Below are 22,921 nucleotides of genomic sequence, written 5' to 3'. Positions count from 1 at the left end.
GATCCCCAACCTGTGGGCGGCGGACCACATGTGGTCCGTCAACTAATTGGAGGTGGGCCCCGAAGGACGCCTTCTCCCCCCTCCCCCGGCCCTTCATCCCGGCCCTTTACAACACCCTTCGGGTGTCCTTGTCTCCCATCACTCCCAGATGGGACTATCTCGATGCAGAGAAACAAGCTCAGGGTTCCCATTGATTTGTCATTGTCATGAGTTAAAATTTCCATGAAAATAAAACGTTCCTTATGTTCATTGTTGTGGCGTGTCTGTATCTTATTTTGAAGGGATGTTTAAACATTACCATAGCGATCAGAGAGCGTTAGGGCAGTGGTTGAGAGTAGAGGAGTAAACTACCCCCCCCACCGGGCCTCAGTAAAATTGTCAAGCGTTGAGTGGTCCCCGGTGATAAAAAGGTTGGGGACCACTGCTGTAGGGCAACCGAGGGCCTGAGTTGCACCAGACGAGCAGGCGAGTGCTGGGCTGAGCTGAATTCCCAGCGTAGAAAGTGTCTCTGTGCCATGATGCCTCAATGAAGTTCTTCCCCTCCCCAAATCACAACTTCCTTCCCCAGGCTCCGCCCTAGATTTCCCAGGTATTTCCCAAGGTGGTTCTGACGTTGAGCACAACAGAGGGTTGAATGGCATATATATATTACAATTAATAGAATCATAGAATCATAGAGTTGGAAGGAACCTCCTGGGTCATCTAGTCCAACCCCCTGCACTATGCAGGACACTCACATCCCAAACACTCATCTATTGTAACCTGCCACCCCTTTGCCTTCACAGAATACAAATATTTATTATTTAATTAGAGCACATTAAAAGAAATTTTAAAACATAAAAGACAGTCTGTGAAATGTTGTATATACAGTCTGAGTGGTTGCACGTGGTATGACAGTAGACCAAATGTGTTTCATACCAAGAAAGTCTTCATCTGTGGTCAATATATTATAATATTACAATGTTATAATGGGAATAGGGTTGAGTCTGCATGGGGCTTTTTACCCAGTCCCAGTTCAAATGAATCCCTCCCATCTGCACTGAATTCGATCTCCATTTTAATTTTGGGTGACCCCTACCTTTCCCCCACGATATCCAGGAGTGGATATAAGTCATGATATTTGAAAAACTGTCATCAGTATAAGTGTAGATTTCTGCTTTTTGTGAATTAACGTCCTGCCCATTCAAGAAAAGAGACTCTTGCTGCTCTTGGCTCCCCTCCCCATTCTGAGCTTCCCCAATCAAGTGCAGGACACTTTCTGGTTCAATTCATGGGGTGGGGGGAGGAGGAAGACCCAGGCTCAACTCGATCTGAATTCAGCAGATTCGACAACGGGGAAAAGCAAAGTAAGTGCAGAGTATGGTCCAGTCCAGTGCCCCCTTGCCTGACAATTTCATTTATCAAATGGTGGAAGAACCTATGAGAGGCTTGGCCATACTTGACTTAATATGGACCAACAGGCAAGAGATGGTAGATGAGGTGAAGGACGTGGTGATCCTAGGAGGGGAGTGACCATGTCCTCCTAGAAACCCTTCCTTTTGAGATTGAAGAGCCAAGAAAGTTCATAGTCAGATGTGTATGTTAGACTGTCATAGGGCAGACTTTATTAAACTTAGAGACATGACTGAGAAGGTACAAAGGAGAGTGACAAGGATGAGCCGGGCCAAGGGACCAAGCCCTATGAAGATAGATTGAGGGCTTTGGGAATGTTCAGCCTGGAGAAGAGGAAGTTGAGAGGGGACTAGATGGCCCTCTATAAGTATTTGAAAAGTTGTCCCATGGTGGAGGGCACTTGGAGGAGGTTCCTGTTGGCAGCACAGGACAGGACCCACAGTAATGAGTCAAATAAAATAAAATGAAATGAAATGAAATGAAATAAAATAAATAATCCATGTGTAGAACGATACTGGATAGACATCAGGAGGGGAAATAGCACAGTCAGAGTACTTCAGCGGTGGGATCAGCTGCCTAAGGAGGTGGTGATCTCTCCCTCACTGATGGTCTTCATGAATCAGCTGGACAGATCCTTCTCCTGGATGCTTAGGGCTGATCCTGCATTGAGCAGGGGGTTGGACTAGATGGCTAGTCTGGCTCCTTCCAACTCTAGGATTCTATGATTCTATTTAAGAATTGGGGAGGGGAGGACATTTCCCTCCTCCTAACAGTTGCCGCATCTTGGCAGCCCGCCCTTTCCAAAAAGGCTTCTTTGTTCGGCTTATTTGTTTCCCTTTCTTCGCCTCCCCACTTCTCTCAAGAGAGAGAAAACTGGGGGAACGGGGACGGGGGAGGCTGAGGCTTCCAGAAAGAAAGTGTTTGCTTTTGCCTGCACAGTAGGAGCTCTACGAAAGGGAATCTGGCTAGTGGGATGTGCGAACAGGTCCTTCTGCTTCCTGGGTTTGACTCCAGGGAGGCTTCTGTGAGTTTACCAGGAGCCGCGGTGCGCCATGTACAAACTCTGAAATGTGTATAAAAATAATATTCTTAAAAAAAAAAAGATTTAATTGGGCTTGGCATTTCGGAGACTCCTGCTGGAGGGGGGTCTGCTTGCCGCCGAGCGATAGCTGCTGTGTCTCTTGTTGGACAAGAGGCCGCTGCCAAGGACAACAGCCAACATTTGTTGGCTGAAAAGCAAAACCCTACACCAAACATCAAGGCTCTTCCATTACAAAGAGACCTTTAATTATAGTGGGAGCATTTCAACATACCACAGGGTAGCCTTCTTTGCGATACAAGAAAGGAAGAAAGAACATAAAGATCAAATATCCTATGTGGCTATAATTATGTGTTAGTTTCACATTAGAGCAGGAGTGGCCAAAACTGTGACATCTGGAGAACCTCGGGTTGACTGCACTGTAGTGCTTGAATCATAGGATCATAGAGCTGGAATCATAGAATCATAGAGTTGGAAGGGGCCATACAGGCCATCTAGTCCAACCCCTGCTCAACCCAGGATCAGCCCAAAGCATCCTAAAGCGGGGAACTTCAGGGACCTTCAGGGCCATCTAGTCCAACCCCTTGCAGAATGCAGAAATTCACCACTACCTGCGCACCCACGGGGGCCCCAATTCCATGTCCAGATGATGCTTTCCCCCCAATCCCCCCGCCCCAGAAATCATGGTCAGTCTGGTCTGGAGGAAATTCACCTCCCAACCGCAAAGTGGTGATCAGCATTTTCTTGGGTTTGCAAGAAAGGACCTCAAGAGCCAAGCACCGACAGTCCCTTCTGCCCACCTATTTACAATCTGCCTAAATTCACACAATCAGCATTTTTATCAGATGGTTATCCAGCCTCTGTTAAAAAATTTCCAAAGATGAAGAACCCACCACCTCCCGAGGAAGCCTGTTCTACTGAGGAACCACTCCAACAGTCAGGAACTTCTTCCAGATGTTTAGCTGAAAATTCTTTTTAATTAATTTCATCCCACTGTTTCTGGTCCGACCCCCTGGGGCAACAGAAAACAACTCTGCTCTATCCTCTAGGTGACAGCCCTTCCAGTACTTGAAGATGGCTGTCATATCACCTCTTACGAATACATGAAAACAAACCCAACAAATATGAGTGAACTGATAATGAACTATTGAGCACGCCACTGAATAGCTGGGTCCCTGCTTGGGTAGGTGGGCACTGCGACATGGTTTTTATGCTGCACGGCCCAGCTGTCAGAAGAGTATATTCAGTTTGGTATTGCCAAATGCTTTCAGGTTTGTCAGGCCTTCTGTGTTCATTGATATTTTGTTAGTTGCAAAGTCGTGTCCGACCCATCGCGACCCCATGGACAATGATCCTCCAGGCCTTCCTGTCCTCTACCATTCCCCGGAGTCCATTTAAGTTTGCACCTACTGCTTCAGTGACTCCATCCATCCACCTCATTCTCTGTCGCCCACTTCTTCTTTTGCCCTCGATCGCTCCCAGCATTAGGCTCTTCTCCAGGGAGTCCTTCCTTCTCATGAGGTGGCCAAAGTATTTGAGCTTCATCTTCAGGATCTGGCCTTCTAAGGAGCAGGCAGGGCTGATCTCCTCTAGGACTGACCGGTTTGTTCGCCTTGCAGGCCAAGAGTCTTCTCCAGAGTCTTCACTGATACTAGTTTCGCTTTTTATCAATCAAGGCCATTCTGTTCAAGAAGCAAGGAGGTGCTTATTGGGAGATACATGCAGATTATGACAACTATCAGAAGCAAGCAAGAGGTGGGATGGCTGAGCTCCCCCCATCTTTCTCTGCCCTCATGCTGGTGACTATTGCAAGTGATCAGCCAAACTTTTTGCCTCGTCCAGCAAGGAAAGTTCAAAAGTTATCTCCTTTCCTCTCCCAGAGACATAGTGGCGAGACCGGCCCCGCTGGCGGGATGAGTTGGCTGAAAATAGATCTCGATCACAGTCACTTAAAAGAATAACTCGCTTTGAAGTATCCACAAATTTGCTCGCGGAATCGCGGTAATCAAATGCAACGGCGCTGCCACATCTGCATGCGAACGGCATTGATTTTCTTCAGCACCCCGGCTTCTGCATGGTAATAGGCAAGCTCTGGGATACAGGAAAGGACAGGCCAATTAATCATAGAATCATAGAATCATAGAGTTGGAAGGGGCCATACAGGCCATCTAGTCCAACCCCCTGCTCTACGCAGGATCAGCCCTAAGCATCCTAAAGCATCCAAGAAAAGTGTGTATCCAACCTTTGCTTGAAGACTGCCAGTGAGGGGGAGCTCACCACCTCCTTAGGCAGCCTATGCCACTGCTGAACTACTCTGACTGTGAAAAACTTTTTCCTGATATCTAGCCTATATCGTTGTACTTGAAGTTTAAACCCATTACTGCGTGTCCTCTCCTCTGCAGCCAGCAGAAACAGCATCCTGCCCTCCTCCAAGTGATTAAAAGACACAAAACTGAGACTCAGCACGCCAATGTGTCCTCGTTCTCAAAAGGATCAGTGGCAAAACAAAACCCCCCAAAAGAGTGTTTTGGTAGTCCAAAAGTCCCAACAACCAGGAGGGACACATGGGATTTTGCAGTAGTTTCCTTATCGAGCCCCAGCAGTGACAACGGGGAGAAGACCGAGCAGGCTGAAATTGAAATTTGTAAGCACACTGCGCTGTTCCTACCACCAAATTCAACTGCTGCAGTGTCTCTTTTTAAAATCTATAATTCAAGCAAGTTAACTCGCAGTGTCGGCTCCTTGGGCGACGGATACTGCGCAGGACACGCGTGGCCTTCTGGCTCCCTGAGACGCCTTGCTTTCCCCTCTCTGCAGCTTCATGCATTTATGATGCCATCCCAATTCCGTTCGGGCCCCTCGGTTTTCTCCCACATACACACACACACACACAACATTATTACTAAGGCTGTAGCTCTAAAACACTCTCAGGAGGGTTGCCAACTACCAGGTGACATCTGGAAATCTACCGCAATTGATCTCCAGGTGACAGAGGTGAGTTCGCATGGAGAAGATGGCCACCTGGGAAGGAGGACTTGATGGCATTATGCCCCTTTGAAGTCCCTTCCCTACCCAAACCTCAAACTCTTAAGGCTCCAGCCCCAAAATCTCCAGTCCTTTCCCAACCTGGAGCTGGCAACACTAGCTGTTATCCATTTTGAAGACCTTGTTGTCCAAATTGTTGTAAACTGAACTGCCTGGACACTGAGGCCATCTCCAGCTCTTCCTGGGGAGATCAGGGGGTCCTTTAACAGTTATAGAATCATAGAATCAAAGAGTTGGAAGGGGCCATACAGGCCATCTAGTCCAACCCCCTGCTCAACGCAGGATCAGCCCTAAGCATCCTAAAGTTCCAACGGGCCTGTAAGAAAGAGCTGTTCCACCAGGCCTGTGGTCGAGGCTAGGAATTTAACATCGAGGAATGTTGGCCTCCCTGCCAAAGAACTCCCAACTTATAAAATACTGATTTGCCATCATAACCTAATCACCTCCACTGATATTTAAGAGGCGTATTTCAATAATTTATGTATACATGTATGAATGCATACATATGTGTGTCTGTGCCTATATGTATATGCATGTTTGTGTATACATATATATTATGAAATTATTGTATGCTTTAATATGTTGCTATCCACACATCATTTCTGCACTGGAGGCTTTGTGCTGGGCTGCAGCCTGGAGCTTGAGCCGGGACAGGTTGCTATGCTTCCTCCTGCTCCTACTAGGTGGAAAATTTGGCCACGTGCACCTCATCCACCCCAGATTTGTGCTTCCACATGGGAGCCGGGACAATGAAGATCCCAGTGCGGAAATAGTCACCCTGAGCCAATCAGAAAGGGCAAGCCATACAAATAAGGGTGATGGTGATGACAGTAAATACTTGAAGCTTTTCCAGTGAGGGTGGCTATCTCTAAGGTAGACAATCTGTGGACCTTTTACAGGCAAAGCCTTGGGGAAGGATGTGAGGCCACAGAGTCTATCCTCTGAAGTCTACTAAAGGGAGAGGAATGGGAAGGTGACTGTAAGCCGCTTTGAGCCTCCATCGGGTAGGGAAAAGCGGCATATAAGAACCAGCTCTTCTTCTTCACTAATATCAGGGCTCTCTCAGCCTCACCTCCCTCACAGGGTGTCTGTTGGGGGGAGAGGAAAGGGAAGGTGAATGTAAGCCACTTTGAGACTCCTTTGAGTAGGGAAAAGCATCATATAAGAACCAACTCTTCTTCTTCTTCACTAATATCAGGGCTCTCTCAGCCTCACCTCCCTCACAGGGTGTCTGTTGTGGGGAGAGGAAAGGGAAGGCGACTGTAAGCCGCTTTGAGCCTCCTTCGGGTAGGGAAAAGCGGCATATAAGAACCAACTCTTCTTCTTCTTCTTCAATTGCCAATAGGAAAGCCAATTTGTGTAGTGGTTACGAGCGACAGCTCTAATCCGGAGAACCAGGTTCAATTCCCCGCTCTTCCACAGGCAACCAGCTGGATTTCTCTGGGCCAATCCTGTTCTCTCAGACCTCTCTCAGTCTCACCTACCTCATAGGGTGTCTGTTGTGGAGAGAGGAAGGGAACGTAATTGGGAGTTGCTTTGAGACTCTTCAGGTTGTAAAAAGCTGGGTACAAAAAAAGAATCTTTTCTTTGTGCTCCTCCTCCTCCACCACCTCCTCTTCTTTTATGTAGTTTTTTTCAGTTCCCTTCTTTGGTTCTGAGACAGTGCCTGGATCACGCGGCTTCTTTTCTGTCATTCTTTTTTTCCGCTTCGTGCAGTCATTCTCTTTTCTATTACCTCGGCTTCCCCTCTCCCCCAGCGATGAGAGAACTCCCGCCAGCAGCATTCCGACATCTAGGAAGAGTTTCTGTTTTAAAGCTTGTGTCACTTAAGTGCCAATTTCTCTGCCGTTTCACACTTTGTTTCCTTCAGGAGTCTCCAAAGAGTTTCACCAGTCTGGGTGATTTACTACAGCAGGGGCTCTCTGGTTGCTCAACAGCTTCCTTTGGGGTGGGAGGGGGTGGGCCGGGGGCTTTGGTCTCAGGCAAGGCTGCAGAGGGAAATTATACCCTTGGAAAAGAAATGTCCCTAGAATGGTATCAAAGACCTATCAAGGCTTCATTCTGTTCTTCTCCAGGCACCTCAATGTTGCCTTAAATAGTCAGGGGCTAATCTGATCAATGCCGTTAATGAAAGGAATTTTTGGAAGACCTTCATTATTTAACATCTTTAAGTGCCCTCTCACCCGGCTAGTTCAAAGTTTTGGGCTTGGGTGTCACCGATGTGTGGAAGACACTCAGCTCTATCTCCTGGTGAATCATAGAATCATAGAGTTGAGAGGGACCTCCTGAATCAACTAGACCAACCCCCTGCACTATGCAGGACACTCTCAACCCTATCACTCACCTACTGTAGCCTGCCACCCCCTTGAATCTTCACACAATCAGCCTCTCCATCAGGCTCTGTTTAAAAGTTTCCAAAGATGGAGAACCCACCATCTCCCGAGGAAGCCTGTTCCACTGAGAAACCGCTCTAACTGTTAGGAACTTCTTCTTGATGTTTAGATGGAATTTCATTTGATTTAATTTCATCCCATTGCTTCTGGTCTGTCCCTTCGGGGCAAGAGAGAACAATTCTGTTCCGTCCTCTATATGGCAGCCTTTTAAATACTTGAAGAATGAACAATCAGCCAGATGCCTCTTCGACCACATTGGTCCAGTGCTTGGAGGTGGTGACAGAGTGGCTTATAGCAAGGTGTCTCAAACTGAACCCTTCCAAAATGGAAGTCCTCTGGCTGGGGAGAAAGGGATCAGAACAGGTAGTGCACCTACCGAGGCAGTATGGAGCCTGGAGATCTTCTGAAATTACACCTCATCTCCAGATAACAAAGACCAGCTCCCCTGGCAAATATAATTGCTTTGGAGGGGGGACTTTGTGCCATTGTATCCCACTGAGGTTTCAAGATGCCAGCCTCCAGGTGGGACCGGGGGATCTCCCAAAATTACAGGTCATCTCTAGGCAACAGAGATCAGTTCCTTGGGAGGAAATGGCAGCTTTGGAGGGCTCTGTGCATTTTACCCTTTTGAGGATCTACTCCCAAATCCCCTGTCTGGTGGGGTCTTTAAATGCTCCCCCGCACCTCCCTCTAAAGCTGTGGAGAAGACCATGGCTTCTGCCATGGTTCTTCTAAAGAATTCTCTGGTCTCCGTGCAGCAAGAACTTTTTGTAGCAAACATTCGGCCACGCTTTCACTGGGCTCAGAAAGCATGGTCTTTTGCTTGGCTGGTGGTGCTTGCCCTTCTGAAGCCGCAGGTCTTCTGCTGACAACTGAAGTTGCTGCTCTTCTCTGTAGGGTGACTTCCTCTCCAGCTGCAGCACATGCTGGTTAAGTGGTAAGCCATCCTGGGTTACGACTACCCCTTTGTGTTGTTTTAATTTCCCTAAAGACTTTTCTGCTTTGTTCTAATTTAGGGATGCTAGCCTCCAGGTGGGACCTGGGGATCCCCTGGAATTCCATCTCATCTCCAGGCAACAGAGATCATTACACTTGGATCATTACCCTAGGCTTCATCCCCAAATCTACAGGCGTTTCTCAGCCTCAATCTGGCAACCCTACCCCCCTCATCCCCTGCAAGTGACCGTGGTAACCTAGGAATTCTAGAAACTAGATTTAGTAAAATATTCCTAACTAGTAAAAAAGCCCATTGTATTCCAAATACAATGGGCCCTAGCAGGGGGGTGGAGAGCGAGGGACTGGCGAGGGCAGGGTGAGGAAAGGTAGCTTACCGGTGAGAGGGCTGTAGCGACGTCGGGCAGCTCCTTCTCGGCGGGCAGCTCCTTGGGTGGCTCCTTCTCGGCGGGCAGCTCCTTTGCGGTGGGCAGCTCCTTCGGCGGGCGGCTCCCTGGCGCGGTCTTCTTGCCGGCGGCCATCTTCTTGTGCCGGCGATACGTTTGTAGAGGCCGGGAGCTCCCTGGGCGGCGGCGGGCGCGGCCCGCGGGTGCGGCCGGCGGGCGCGGCCCGATCCGCGGGTGCGGCCGGCGGGCGCGGCCGGCGGGCGCGGCCCGCGGGTGCGGCCGGCGGGCGCGGCCCGATCCGCGGGCGCGGCCGGCGGGCGCGGCCCGATCCGCGGGCGCGGCCGGCGGGCGCGGCCCGATCCGCGGGCGCGGCCGGCGGGCGCGGCCCGATTCGCGGGCGCGGCCGGCGGGCGCGGCCCGATCCGCGGGCGCGGCCCGCAGGCGCGGCCCGATCAGCGGGCGCGGCCCCCACGGGCGCGGCCCGATGCCCTGCCGGTCCCCAGCCTAATAAAGGTTGGGGACCACTGGCTTAGAGGTTCTTAGAGGCCGGCTGGCTTGGAGCAACTGCGAGCTGCGCTACGCGCGGCTCGCAGTTGCTCCGGCAAGGAATCGGAGGGACCAATCGGCAGGCGCTTCGCGCCTGCCGATTGGTCCCTCCAATAGTCTGTCATGAGGAAGGGGCCAATCGGCACCCTTCCTCATCCCGGACACAGCCCGCCTTCCAAGGGCTTACTGTTTTATTTAGTCCGTGGCGCCCGCGGCGCCACGGGCGGTGTAAAGATAAGCATTCATAGCAGATAGCTTGACCAAAGTTTCACAAGACACCAGAAGGTGTCTTAAAAAAGGTAAAGGTATCCCCTGTGCAAGCACTGGGTCATGTCTGACCCTTGGGGTGACGCCCTCTAGCGTTTTCATGGCAGATTCAATACAGCGTGGTTTGCCAGTACCTTCCCCAGTCATTACCGTTTACCCCCCAGCAAGCTGGGTACTCATTTTACTGACCTCAGAAGGATGGAAGGCTGAGTCAACCTTGAGCCAGCTGTTGGGATCGAACTCCCAGCCTCATGGGCAGAGCTTTCAGACTGCATATCTGCTGCCTTACCACTCTGCGCCACAAGAGGCTCTTAGTGGGTGAGAAAGTCACATATACTGCCTGAATTCTGTATGCAAGTTAACGAAAACAAAAGGGAGCGTATAGTGGGTCGCAAGAGGCCCCATTATGGCCCTCAAGGATGAAATGTTGCTGGTCTGGTAACTTTGAAGGACCATCCTTAGGAGATTCTAGCCCCCTGTAATGATACCTTCAGGAAGCTGGCTGGGCCAGAAAAACTCCCCTGGGAACTTGGCCAATCAAGTGGTGCCAAAGTTACTTAATGATGATGCAAGAACCAATGAAAATGTGTGAATTGTGAATTGATAAGTTTGGAAGAGTTATAAAAGATTTGAGCCAGCCTTGCAGGAACAAAGATTTATGATTTTGGAGTCTTCTTATATTTGCAAATCTATAATTTGGCTTTTGGTGCCAGCTTGGGCTCTCGCCTGGTCGTTGCAGTGTTGAGTTTCATTGATTTTGAGCTTTGGATCTCACAAAAACCAGCCCTTGCACCATCAACCCTTCAGCATTATTCCTCACTAGTAATCAAGCCCATTGCAGTTCTAAATGCAATGGGCGCTAGCAGTGAGTGTGGGTTTGGGGGGGGGGAATACCTGCAGACTTTGGAGGGGGTTTGAAAGGGGAGAAGGGGGAAGGGTAAGGGACACACTCTCAGCCACCCACCCACCCCCTCTCTCAGAACCCCCCCCCCGAGAAGCGGCGCCACGGTCCTCCCTCCCAAGGCCAGTCAGAACCCCAGGTCCCCTTACCAACCTTGCGCTGGTCCTGGTTGCTCTCTGCTGGTCTTCAGCCATCGCAGTTCCCAGGAGAAGGCGGGCCGGGCCACCCCCCCACCCGAGGCTCTCTGGAGCCTTCCCCCGGCCGCCGGAGCGGCTTCACAGCGTCTACGACGCTGCGAAGCCGCTTCGGCGGCCAGGAGAAGGCTGGCCGGCCCACCCCCCCACCCGAGGCTCTCCCTGGAGCCTTCCCCTGGCCTGATGCTGCTTCAGGCCAGTGGCAAAGGAGCAACTGCGAGCCCCGCGCGCGGCTCGCAGTTGCTGGCGGTGGGAATCAGAGGGACCAATCGGCAGGCGCTTCGCGCCTGCCGATTGGTCCCTCTGATTGTCTGTCATGAGGAAGGGTCCAATCTGGACCCTTCCTCATCCCAGACACATCCCGCCCCAGAACCTCTTACTGTCTTATTTAGTCCGTGGCGCCCCCTAACTTTCAGATCCTTGTTTCATTTTTTTATATGGAGAGCCAACTTTAAGAGTGACGGCTTCTAATCTGGTGAACCGGATTTGATTCCCTGCTGCTCCACATGCAGCCGGCTGGGTGACCTTAGGCCGGTCACAGCCCTGATAGTGCTGTACTCACAGAGCAGTCTCTCTCAGAGCTCTCTCAGCCTCACCTACCTCATGTTGTGGGGAGAGGAAGGAAAGACTACTGTAAGCTGCTTTTGAGACTCCTCTGGGAGAGAAAAGGGGAGTATAAAAACCAACTCTTCTTCTTCTGTCAGTTCTGTCAGAGCTTTATCAACTCCACCTCCCTCTCAGAGTTTCTGTTGTGGGGAGAAGAAGAAGAAGAAGAAGAAGAAGAAGAAGAAGAAGAAGAAGAAGAAGAAGAAGAAGAAGAAGAAGAAGAAGAAGAATTGGTTCTTATATGCCGCTTTTCCCTACCCGAAGGAGGCTCAAAGCGGCTTACAGTCGCCTTCCCTTTCCTCTCCCCACAACAGACACCCTGTGAGGTGGGTGAGGCTGAGAGAGCCCTGATATCACTGCTCTGTCAGAACGGCTTTATCAGGGCTGTGGCAAACCCAAGGTCACCCAGCTGGCTGCATGTGGGGGAGTGCAGAATCGAACCTGGCATTCCAGATTAGAAGTCCACACTCCTAACCACTACACCAAACTGGCTCTCTAGAAGAAGGGAAGGTGATTACAAGCTGCTTTGAGACTCTGCTGGGTAGTAGGAAGCCAGGTATTAAAAAAAGAAACTTCTTATTTTCGGATTTTTAGCCCACCCTTCTTCAGGGTATATTCTGTTGGTGTGCCTCCTGTGTGGGTCTTAGCTGCCATCAGAATTAGCTAACCAACTGGCTTGACGAATGCTGCTTATTAATTCCTTTAAAACCATTAATTCCCTTAAAACCAAGATTTTTTTCTATTTATTTATACCATTTCCCTCCTTCCTTCTGTAAATTAGAGCCTCTCATATATTTCTGCAAATTAAACTGGGGAATAAAAAAAGACACGCCTGAGAATATATAAGTGGGCTCCACTCCAGAGCTCACCAACCTCTTCTCCCTGTCACTCCGTACCCTCTTCTGTGCAAGAGCTCGTTTTTTAAGAAGCCAAAAAGTAACTTTAAAAGAATTTCTCAATCAGGTTTAATTTCCGTTGGGTGTTCTGTGCTGCATTTTTTTTGGGGGGGGGGGTATTTATTAGTCATGTCTTACTGAAGAAGATTGAAGTTAAATACAGTTAAATACAGATCGTTTACTTATTTGTAATTCATCCCCACACCACACATGCTCTTCTTCTAAGGAGGCAAGATAAGATGGAGAGAGAGCAGAGCAAAGATTGCAAGTTGGTTCATTTATTGATTATTCCCATGACATTAAAAGAGTCAAAACAGCTTCTGAGGCTCTCCCATCAAAGTAATGATTGGCAAACAAAGAGGAGGAGGAGGAGGAGATTGGTTTTTATAGGTTTTTCAAACCTAAAAGTGGTCATTTTGATAATACTAATGGTCCTTCTTGCCCAGTTTCCCTTTTTTCACAGTATGAATAACTATGAAGGTATCTCCGTGGAGATAACTATGAAGGTATCTACCATGGAGGGCCTATAAAGGTACTCAGCCACTGTAGTCATCTTTGGAGTCAGGGATGTCAGTCACCAGGTGGGTCCTGGGGATGCCCAGTTTTACCGCTCATCTCCAGGTGCTCCTGGACTCCATAGTGTTATACTCCATTGAGGTCCCACCCCACCCCAAATCCTGCCCATTCCTGGTTCTACCCACAAAGTCTCCAGATATTTCCCAACTCAGAGCTGGCAACCCTGTCTAGAGCCCCTGCTTTGGATTCCTTTGCCTTCTGAGAGTCAGTTGATGGCAACCCAGGAGAGAACCTTCTTGGCCATGACACCAAAACTCTGGAACTTTCTCCCCTGAGAGGTTCAACTGTCTTCTCCAGAGGCCATCTTCAGTCAGTTAGTGAAGAGATTTTTGTTCCATTTGGTCTTTTCTCAGTGATCGTTCTGCCAATGTTTTAAATGTTTTAATTGTTATTTTCATGTGTTCAGCACTGTTTTTAATGATTATAGAATCCTAGAGTCGGAAGGGGTCATAATACAGGCCATCTAGTCCAACCCCCTGCTCAATGCAGGATCAGGCTGAAGCATCCAGAATAAGTTTCTGCCCAGCTGCTGCTTGAAGACTGCCAGTGAGGGGGGTCTCACCATCTCCTTAGGCAGCTGATTCCACTGCTGAACTAATTGGATTGTAAATTTCCCAGTGATAACTAGCTATCATACTACACGCAGTTTAAAGTCATCCTCTGCTGCCAACAGAAACTGTTCCCTGCCCTCCTCCAAGTCACAACTGTTCAGAGAGAAGTCCTGTCCCCTTTCAACCTCCTTTTCTCCAGGCTGAACCTTCCCAGGTCTCTCAACCTTTCTTCATAGGGTTTAGTCTCCAGGCCCCAGATCATCCTGGCCGCTCTCCTCTGCACCCTCCCAATATTGCCCACATCCCTTTTGAAGTGAGATCTCCAGAACTGCATACCGGTGCAGTCTGACCAGTGCGGAATACAGCAGGGACTCTGACATCTCGCAATTTTGATGTGGTGCCTCTGTTGATACAGCCCAAGACTGCATTTGCCGTTTTCATGCCACATCACACTGTCTGCTCATATTTAGCTTACAGTCTACAAGTACTCCAAGATCTCACACACTGCTCCCCAGAAGTGGGTCTCCCATCCAGTATGCATGAAGCGTCGCTGTTATTGGAGGTTTGGGTAGCTTTTGATGGTTTTAAAACGTAATGTTATTAAGTTTTAATTCACTAGCTACTTTGGTGGCCCTTGCGAGAGCAGAAAGGTAGGATAAAAATCATTGCAAAATTAATAAAATAAACTACTTCCAGACAGCCTACAAGGAAAGCATGAAGCCCAAGACTCTTAACAAAAGATAAACTTCTAAAGGCAGTATTCGGTGGTATACTGTCTTTTGACATGGACATATACTATTTTATGTCATAGAGTATCTGAGGGAGTTGTTAGTCTTAAAGGTGCCACTGGACTCTAAATTTGTTCTGCTGCTTCAGACCAACACAGCTACCTGCTTCAATGTATACTACTTAACTTCACCTAAGCTAACTTAATAACCTAAAGGATTTGCAGTTCTCCAGCAGAGATGTAATTGAAGAGCAAATCACTGCAGCCTGGCTTTAAATATCTCGTCTTTCAACTACACGTCTCCCTTGTGGAAATCAACCAGTATTTGTTCCTTTGTCCCTAGTACAGAGCCTCTTGTGGCGCAGAGTGGTAAGGCAGCAGAAATGCTAGCTGAAGCTGCCTGTCCATGAGGCTGGGAGTTCAATCCCAGCAGCCGGCTCAAGGTTGACTCAGCCTTCCATCCTTCCGAGGTCGGTAAAATGAGTACCCAGCTTGCTGGGGGGTAATCGGTAATGACTGGGGAAAGCACTGGCAAACCACCACGTATTGAGTTTGCCATGAAAACGCTGGAGGGCGTCACCCCAAGGGTCAGACATGACTCGGTGCTTGCACAGGGGTTACCTTTACCTTACCAAAGGAAAAGTCCAAATGAATGCTTTTTGCAGGATTTTGGTTGTTGTTGTTTTTTACTCATTGACACACCTTGGAAGGAACAACTGACAAACAACAGCAAGAGCAACTGCGAGGGTTCAGAAGAGAGCGCCAAGGATAATCTGAGGTCTAGTGACCAAGTCCTGTGTGGAAAGGCTGAGGGACTTGGAAATGTTCAGCCTGGAGAAGTGGCAGTTGAGAGAGGACATAATGGCTGCCTTGAAGTATTTGATAGGTTGTCCCTTGGAGGAGGGCAGTGAGTGGTTCCTGTTGGCATCAGAGCAGAGGACATGCAAGAATGGGTTTAAACTATGTGGAGAATGATATTGGCTAGATATCAGGGGGGGCAGGGGAATTTCACCATCAGAGAAGTTCAGCAGTGGAATCAACTGCCTAGGGATGTGGTATACTCCCCTTCAGTGGCAGTCTTCAAGCAGCGGCTGGACAGCCACGTAGCATGAATGTTTTAGGCTGATCCTGTATTGAGCAGGGGTTTAGTCTAGATGTCCTCTGTGGCTCCTTACAACTCTAGGATTTTATGACAGCATGTAACACATACACAGACAGAGAGAGATGAACTGGTGCTTAGCAAAATGAGAGCAAGAGAGAGTTTCCTATTGTTGTAGTTCTGATTTCCTCCTTTCCATTTCCAGATTTTTGCAAGTCTCATCTAACTCGGACCCTTCTTCCCAGAACTGGAAGCTGGAGAGGAAGGCCGCCCGCATATCTCCGCAGCGAAGGGGCCACATTGCTGGAATGCCATGAGATCAGAGGGAAGCAACCACTCAAAGAGCACTTCATGGACTGTCAATTGGAATCAGCCACCACAGCACTAACTCTCAAAGACAACCTAATTAGCAGTCCTTTGAACGGAGCAGAAGTGGTCTGACTGGGTGCAAATGAGATTCGTTTGACATGGAGTCAGTTAAAAGGTGGCGAGACCTTCCTGTCTTTCCGAAAGATGAAACAAAAATCCTGCACGGTGCTGGCTTAGGCAGCGGGCGGACAAAACACTGCAATTTCACAAAGGCAATTAAGGGAGAGGGGATGAGCAGAGAAATGAGTGGGAAGACACTGACTTCGATTCTTGACATTCAAAACAACCTCAGATGGGGGAAGTTTAATGCAGGTATGCAGCGGGTATGCAAATAAATTAGGCTTCTGTTTGTTTATTTGGCCCGGGGAGAGATGGCAGCATGGAATAGCTCAGGATTTCTCAACCAGGGGTTCATGGAACCCTGGGGATTTCTTGATGGCCCCAGAAGGGTTTCCTGAATGTTTGGGAGTGAATTAATTTGTTATATATTTTAAATGTGTTAAACACTTATCAGGTGATATGATCATATATGGTTATGTTGGCATGCCCCCACTTCCCCAAATGGCCAATGATGGGCCTGGAGGGGGGAGAGAAGGGGAGGGTCCCCGGGTGGGCATTACACAGCTATGTTTCTCAAATATATTCTGCACAATCTCACCAAGTCCTGCCAATGGTCATTTATTTATTTGTTTGTTTGTTTATATACTGCCGCACCTCATTGGGACTCGTGACGGTTTACAATAAAACAACGAAAACTAGTCCAGTCCCCTAACGCCCCTTAAAAGTATACAATAAACATTGACATTAACATTAAAAGATGGTGATACAGAGTTCTAACACACACCACCAACCTCTCCCACTGTCTGGCAGGGCCAAGAACTGCCTTTCATTGGGAGCGAGGGTCCTGATCTAACTGATGTTAAAGAATCAACCATACACCTGGGGGAAATGCTCCATCAGGCAGGCCCTGTGGAAAGCTGACAAATCCAACGGGGTGCCGTAGTTCTTCAGGAGCTCATTCCACCAGGTTGGGGCCAGGGCTGAAAAAGGCCTAACCCTGGTTGAGGCCAGGTGAACATCCCGGGGACCCAGGACAGCCAGCAAATTCATACCAGCAGAGTGAAGTGCCCTACGGGGATCATAAGGAGACTAGGGGCAAAGCTCGTTGTATCCAAGAATACAACGTGTGCTAGAGCTTGGCAGTGGGAAGAGGAAGGGGAGGAGCTGTCCAGTCTGTAAGGGCATGGGGTTGAATGTGTGTGTTGAGTGGGAGGTTGTGGTGGCATGGTGGCAAATGAGGCCATGGGTGTGGAGATATGGGTGTCAAGAACCTGTGGTTTGGAATGTTTGTTGAGTGTGGGAGAGGATTGACCTTTGGGAATTTTGGCATAGTGGATACAGGTGAGCTTTCCAGAGCCATGTCCTCAGATATGTGAAGGGGAAATCAGACTGGAGACTCTTCTTAGGGGAAGATTACATGGCACCCAATTCCCCCCAGTTCTGCGTCATTTCCTTTCTTGTGTGAATTAGGCCACAGACACCAAAATGCCCCTCTGCCCTAATACACACGGGGTAGTCACAGTACACGGGTGTCCACCCTGTTCCTTCTTTTTCATTTTTTCACTGTTGATAAAAAGTTATGTGCCCACATGCTTCTTTCATGGTTGCTCCTTAGAAGAAGAACCGATTTTTGTACCCTGTTGTTTACTACCCAAAGCAGTCTCAAAGCGGTTTACAAACACCTTTTCCATTCATCTCCTCATAATAGTCAACCTGTGAGGTATGTGGGGCTGTGAGAGGTCTGAGAGAACTGGGAATGGGCTGCAGTGACCCAGCAGGACTCAGGTGTCTCAAAGTATTTTCCAATCGTCTTCCCTTTCTCTCCCCATAGCAAACTTCCCACGAGGGAGGTGGGGTAGAGAGCCTCACAGGGAATCTGGCAACCCTAAGAGGAAGACTCTCTGTCCACAGCAGTCTTGACCTTATTAAGGTTTTTTATACTGTTTTTTTTTTATTTGCCAGGCCAAGGTTGGAAAAAGTCAAGACTGTTACCATGTTTCTCCAGCCATTTACTTGTTCCCTATTTACAGTTTCAGGCTGTAGATGTTTATTTAGATCTTCCTGTACTTTCCAGACTCACAGGACTGATGCTGGTCTGCCTGTCTGCACCCCAGAATACAAACAGTTGCTGGTAAGGGCTGGCCATAGCCCATAGCCCAGGAGGGACACACCTGCACCACTCCCAACCGCAGGCAAAAATGGCTCCATTGACTCTGAGGCGTTGTACGATTTTGAAGTCCTACCCCCAAACCTCCAGGAATATTTCCAACTCAGGAGTAGCCAACCTCCAGGTGGGGCTTGGAGAGCTCCTGGAATGACAGCTCACCTGTAGAGTATAAAGATCAGCTCCCCAGGCAGAAAGGGCTACTTTGGACAGGGTTGTGGTAGAGAAGAAACATTTAAGGCCTCCCACACAGGTTGTTGTTGAATTGAAAGACTTGAGGCCTACTACACAGGGTTGTTGTGCCGATGAAACAGGAGACAAACGAAGCAGTTTCGTCTGCAGAATAACGCTGTGCAGTGGCATCAGATCTGCAGAGTTGCAAAGAAGAAAGACACATGGCTTGGCTGTGTCTAACCCCCAGCCAGAGCAGTATTTTAAGTGAGAAGGGGCTTTTCTGTGGCCTCCCTGTCAGCCAACTGTTTGGCAGAAGGGGAAAGTTCCCCACTCTCAAAAGGAAGGCCCTCAGACTCCCCTGCGTTGCTCTCTGAAGGAAAATGCCTCCCTCCCCTCAGTCAAGGCCTGTCAGAGGCTCCTTCGCAGCAGGCCTGAAGGGAGGGATGATGGTGTTTACTTAGATTTTAGTAAAGCTTTTGATAAGGTTCCCCATGATGTTCTGCTGGATAAATTGAAGGATTGCAATCTGGATTTTCAGATAGTTAGGTGGATAGGGAATTGGTTAGAGCAGTAGTCCCCAACCCCCGGTCTGGGGACCGGTACCGGTCCATGGATCAGTCGGTACTAGACCGTAGCTCCTCGTCCTTCTCCCCGGCTGCTGCCTCAGGGGCTGCCCTGGCACTCTGCCACCGGCTCACCTTTGGTGATCTCCAGCAGCTGCCATGGCTGGGGCTCCCCCTTGGTGTGGCACTGCGCAGCTGCTGCTGGTAGCGCCCCCCCCCCCCAGCAGGTGGCAGGAAGTCAGGGGTGCTGGTGGGAAAGCAAGTGGAGCAAGGGCTCAGGCGGCGGCGACCACATCCCTCAGCAAAAGACTACCCCCCCCCCCCCAGGCCTCAGTAAAATTGTCAAGCGTTGACCGGTCCCCGGTGATAAAAAGGTTGGGGACCACTGGGTTGACTCTGTGGTCCTATTCCCTGAGGAGCCCCTCCCCTTCCCAACCCAAGCCTTCCCTACCCCACCCCCAATCCTCAACACAGAATAAGAGAGACAACAGCACACCATAAAGAAAGACACAAGACCACTGTAATATGCTTAAATTTATGTTATTTTATTGGGCTAGTTTTAGATTTGTTTTAGGCCCACCTTTTAAGTCATTGGCTAGTTGCCACTCAATTCGGGGCCCCTGACCAATGAGGACAGTGCAGAGAAGGCGAAAAACCTGAGTCCAGGCCAACGTGGGCAGGATCCCAGTAAAAAATTCCTTCTCGGCTCCAATTTGGGCAGCCAGCTCTCCGCCTGCACTATCATCTTAAACCCTGGGCAGAGGGGAGGCTGAAAGGGTGGCCTTTTATAGGGGTGGCCTGATGACCTGTGGGCAGGGGGTATTGTGAGGTCGGGGAGGGGGCTTGGCTGCATTGTGACTCAGGAGATGGGCCTAGCAGCCCTCTGATCTCATGTGTTTGAGATCGTAGCTAATCTTTTTACATATCAAAATATGAATTAACTGATGTAAATTTGTGCACCGCCTTTCCCCCAATGGCGACCCAAAATGGCTTCTGTTGTTCTCCTCTCCTCCATTTGATCTCCACAACAACCCTGTGAGGCTGAGAGAGTGTGAATGGCCCAAAGTCACACAGAGAGCTTCTATATCAGAAAGAACAGTGAATATTTATAAAGAGGTGTTAATACGTAACATAACAAACAATTCTATGACATTGTAAAAAAAAAAAGCATCGATGGACAAATGTCCTTCAGAATAGTTCAAATAAATCTCTGGACCTTCCTTCTTCTGCTGGAGGCCAGACAGGTGGGCAAGATGCTGTTTCTGTTGGCTGCAGAGGAGAGGACACGCAGTAATGGGTTTAAACAACAAGTACAACGATATAGGCTAGATATCAGGAAAACATTTTTCACAGTCAGAGTAGTTCAGCAGTGGAATAGGCTGCCTAAGGAGGTGGTGAGCTCCCCCTCACTGGCAGTCTTCAAGCAAAGGTTGGATACACACTTTTCTTGGATGCTTTAGGATGCTTAGGGCTGATCCTGTATTGAGCAGGGGGTTGGACTAGATGGCCTGTGTGGCCCCTTCCAACTCTATGATTCTATGAGGGGGAGGGGGAGCACTCTGAAGCCTCCTGCCAGCTCTATCAGGGTTCTGAGGCCATTCGCAGTTGGACATGGCAGTTAGGACAGCCTTGGGGCGAAAAGGGCTGATGCAGCCTGTCCAAGCCTCTGTTCTCACCCCCCTTGGCAGCCCTACTGACCTCCTCTCCTTGTGGTGGTCAGGAGCAGACTGGCAGCCATATCTCCAGATTGCCCCTGGCTGCCATCCCGGACTGAGCCCACCCCAACACCCCTTACTGTTTTATTAAGAGGGAACAGATAGGCAGTCCTGCAGATAAGCACCCCCTCCCAAAATGGCCAATGATGGGCCTGGAGGGGTTGGGAAGGGGCAGGGCACTGAGTATGCATTATTATTTTGATTTATTACCTATCACTCCCAATAAGGCTCGTGGCGGGTTACAAAAAAATGTCTAAAAACCCCTAATAAAATTACCCCAAAAAACAATAATTCCATACACAATCAGTTCACTCCATAGGTATACAAGATGCAGCAAAAACATCATACCACTGAACCGCAGCCCTAATACCAACCCTGGGGCAAACAAAAAGGGGATGCTGACATCAGAATAACCTGGGGGGGGGGGAGGAGTCCAGTTCTTTCTTAGCACGCCAGCCTCAACCATAGACCTGGCGGAAGAGCTTCGTCTTGCAGGCCCTGCAGAAAGTCAAAAGCTCCCGCAGGACCTGCGGCTCTTCCAGGAGCTCATTCCACCAGGTAGGGGCCAGGACCGAGCTCTGCTTTTCAACTATATTCTGTATGATTGCACCACTTCTGGGGTTGCTCAAAGCCTGAAGAATGTTCCAGGGGTTTCTCGATGGTAAAAAAGCTGAGAAAGGCTGATCTAAGGCAGTCTCACTTATAAATTCATATCATCCTTCAGCAGCACCTACATCTTTGAAGATTATGAGCAACGATGCCAGAATATTAGGGGGTCACTCGTATCTGTTATGCACTGAAGCCATATTTGCAGATTGCACAATGATAGATTTTGTATGTTTTCCATCAGGAAATGTGTATGGGTTTTTTTTTTAAGACTGTTTCTGTACAAACGTTTCAACAAGCTGTAGTTAGACGAAGCTCTCCGACGGCATCCGCACAACAGCCAAGAACATTTCCTGGCACATACTGAGTTTATTTTCCGCTCAGATCCTCCAGGCAAAAGGTAGCTCGAAAACAACTTAAAGCATCACCCCCCGAGGGACTCAACAACAGGCAAGCCCCGTATTTCAGAGCCTCATACATACTTCTATGTAGAAATATATCATGCTGAAACTTCAGGGAGCCTTTCACCATAAACAGAAAAGATGAGGACTATAAGGGTGAGGAGGAAAGAGGGAGAGAGCAAGAAAGAGCTTTCGGCTTGGCTAGACAAGTGGTGTTATGGCCGATTCCACATGGGCAGAAAATGCCAGGAAGGTAGTCATATGGCAGTGGGGCAAATCCCCACTTCCACATGAAGGTAGGTCTCTCCTGGACCCAGCATGCATTAAGCCCCTGTTGTCCTGTTTTAAGGGAACGCAGATATTTTCCGCGTTTCCTTAGGCACTTCGGAAGCCAATGGGGCCTAGCCTGGTGGAGGCCCATGTGGACGCGGAAGAGCCAGGCCTTCCAAGCCCAGCTTCTCCTTGCCCTACAGAGGCCCAAAGGGGACAGACAATGCCCCCATTTGGCTCCCCAGATCTTTGCAGTGCCATGAGACAGAACTGGGCACTTTTGTTTTTTGTTTTTTTGCAGAAAGGTGGGATTGTGTTCTCATACAGTCCCTCCTTCCTGCGGATCCTCCCTGTGCCCTCCCCCCACCAATCTGGGGCAGACCTGGTCCGCCACCAAATTGCATCCCCCATAGGGACACAGAAATCCATGGAGCGTGCAGCTTTGCTGCAATGCACCAGAGGCGTCCAGGAGAGGCGCCACTGGTGCAGAATCGCCCTGTGTCTATTAACTGCCATCAAACTGCATCTGACTTATGGTGATCCTATCAAGGATCGCTCTCCAAAACATCCCTGCTCAGGTCTTACAAACCAAGGGCTATGGCCCCTGCCAGCGTTTGCTGTAGTCCATGAACATCTGGAGGACCACAGGTTACTACCCCTGGCTTAATTGAGTCATTTCATCTCAGGTTGAGTCTTCCTCTTCCTGCTGCCTTCTACATCTCCTAGCATCCTTGTCTTTTCCAGTGACTCTTGGATGGTCAGCTTAGGGGCTGCCCTTGAAATGACCTCTCTGGAGTCCCTGTACGCATCAGCCCCGGATCGCCTGCTTTCGACCATGAGTGCCAACTGCCTCTTGGCAGAAGACAGCCGCAAGGGTTTTCCAAGCAGCCTCTGACGGTCTGTGTTCTACAGCAAAAGAGTCCCGCTTTGTCTCAGCGATGCTGCTCATTTTACCTTGGGGGGGTCTTCTATTCTAATCCAAAGGCCTGGGGCTTGTTTCTGGGGTTTGGGACACAAGGGCAACGCA

At 49.3% G+C, this 22,921-nt stretch overlaps 1 long non-coding RNA gene across 1 annotated transcript in view; it reads right to left on the bottom strand.

The window, feature by feature from the left end:
• LOC143840602 (uncharacterized) overlaps window positions 1-10,845 on the bottom strand; it is a 17,780-nt gene extending 6,935 nt beyond the window's left edge. The window contains exon 1 of the long non-coding RNA XR_013232252.1: window positions 10,749-10,845. This is a non-coding gene — a long non-coding RNA (uncharacterized LOC143840602). The remainder of the gene's footprint in view (window positions 1-10,748) is intronic.
• Between the last annotated feature and the right edge of the window lie 12,076 nt (window positions 10,846-22,921).

Source organism: Paroedura picta, chromosome 6 (genome assembly GCF_049243985.1).
Source record: "Paroedura picta isolate Pp20150507F chromosome 6, Ppicta_v3.0, whole genome shotgun sequence".
NCBI classification, from domain to species: domain Eukaryota; kingdom Metazoa; phylum Chordata; class Lepidosauria; order Squamata; family Gekkonidae; genus Paroedura; species Paroedura picta.
The sequence above is the reverse complement of the archived record's forward strand: the minus strand, read 5'-3'. Positions and strand labels throughout refer to the sequence as shown.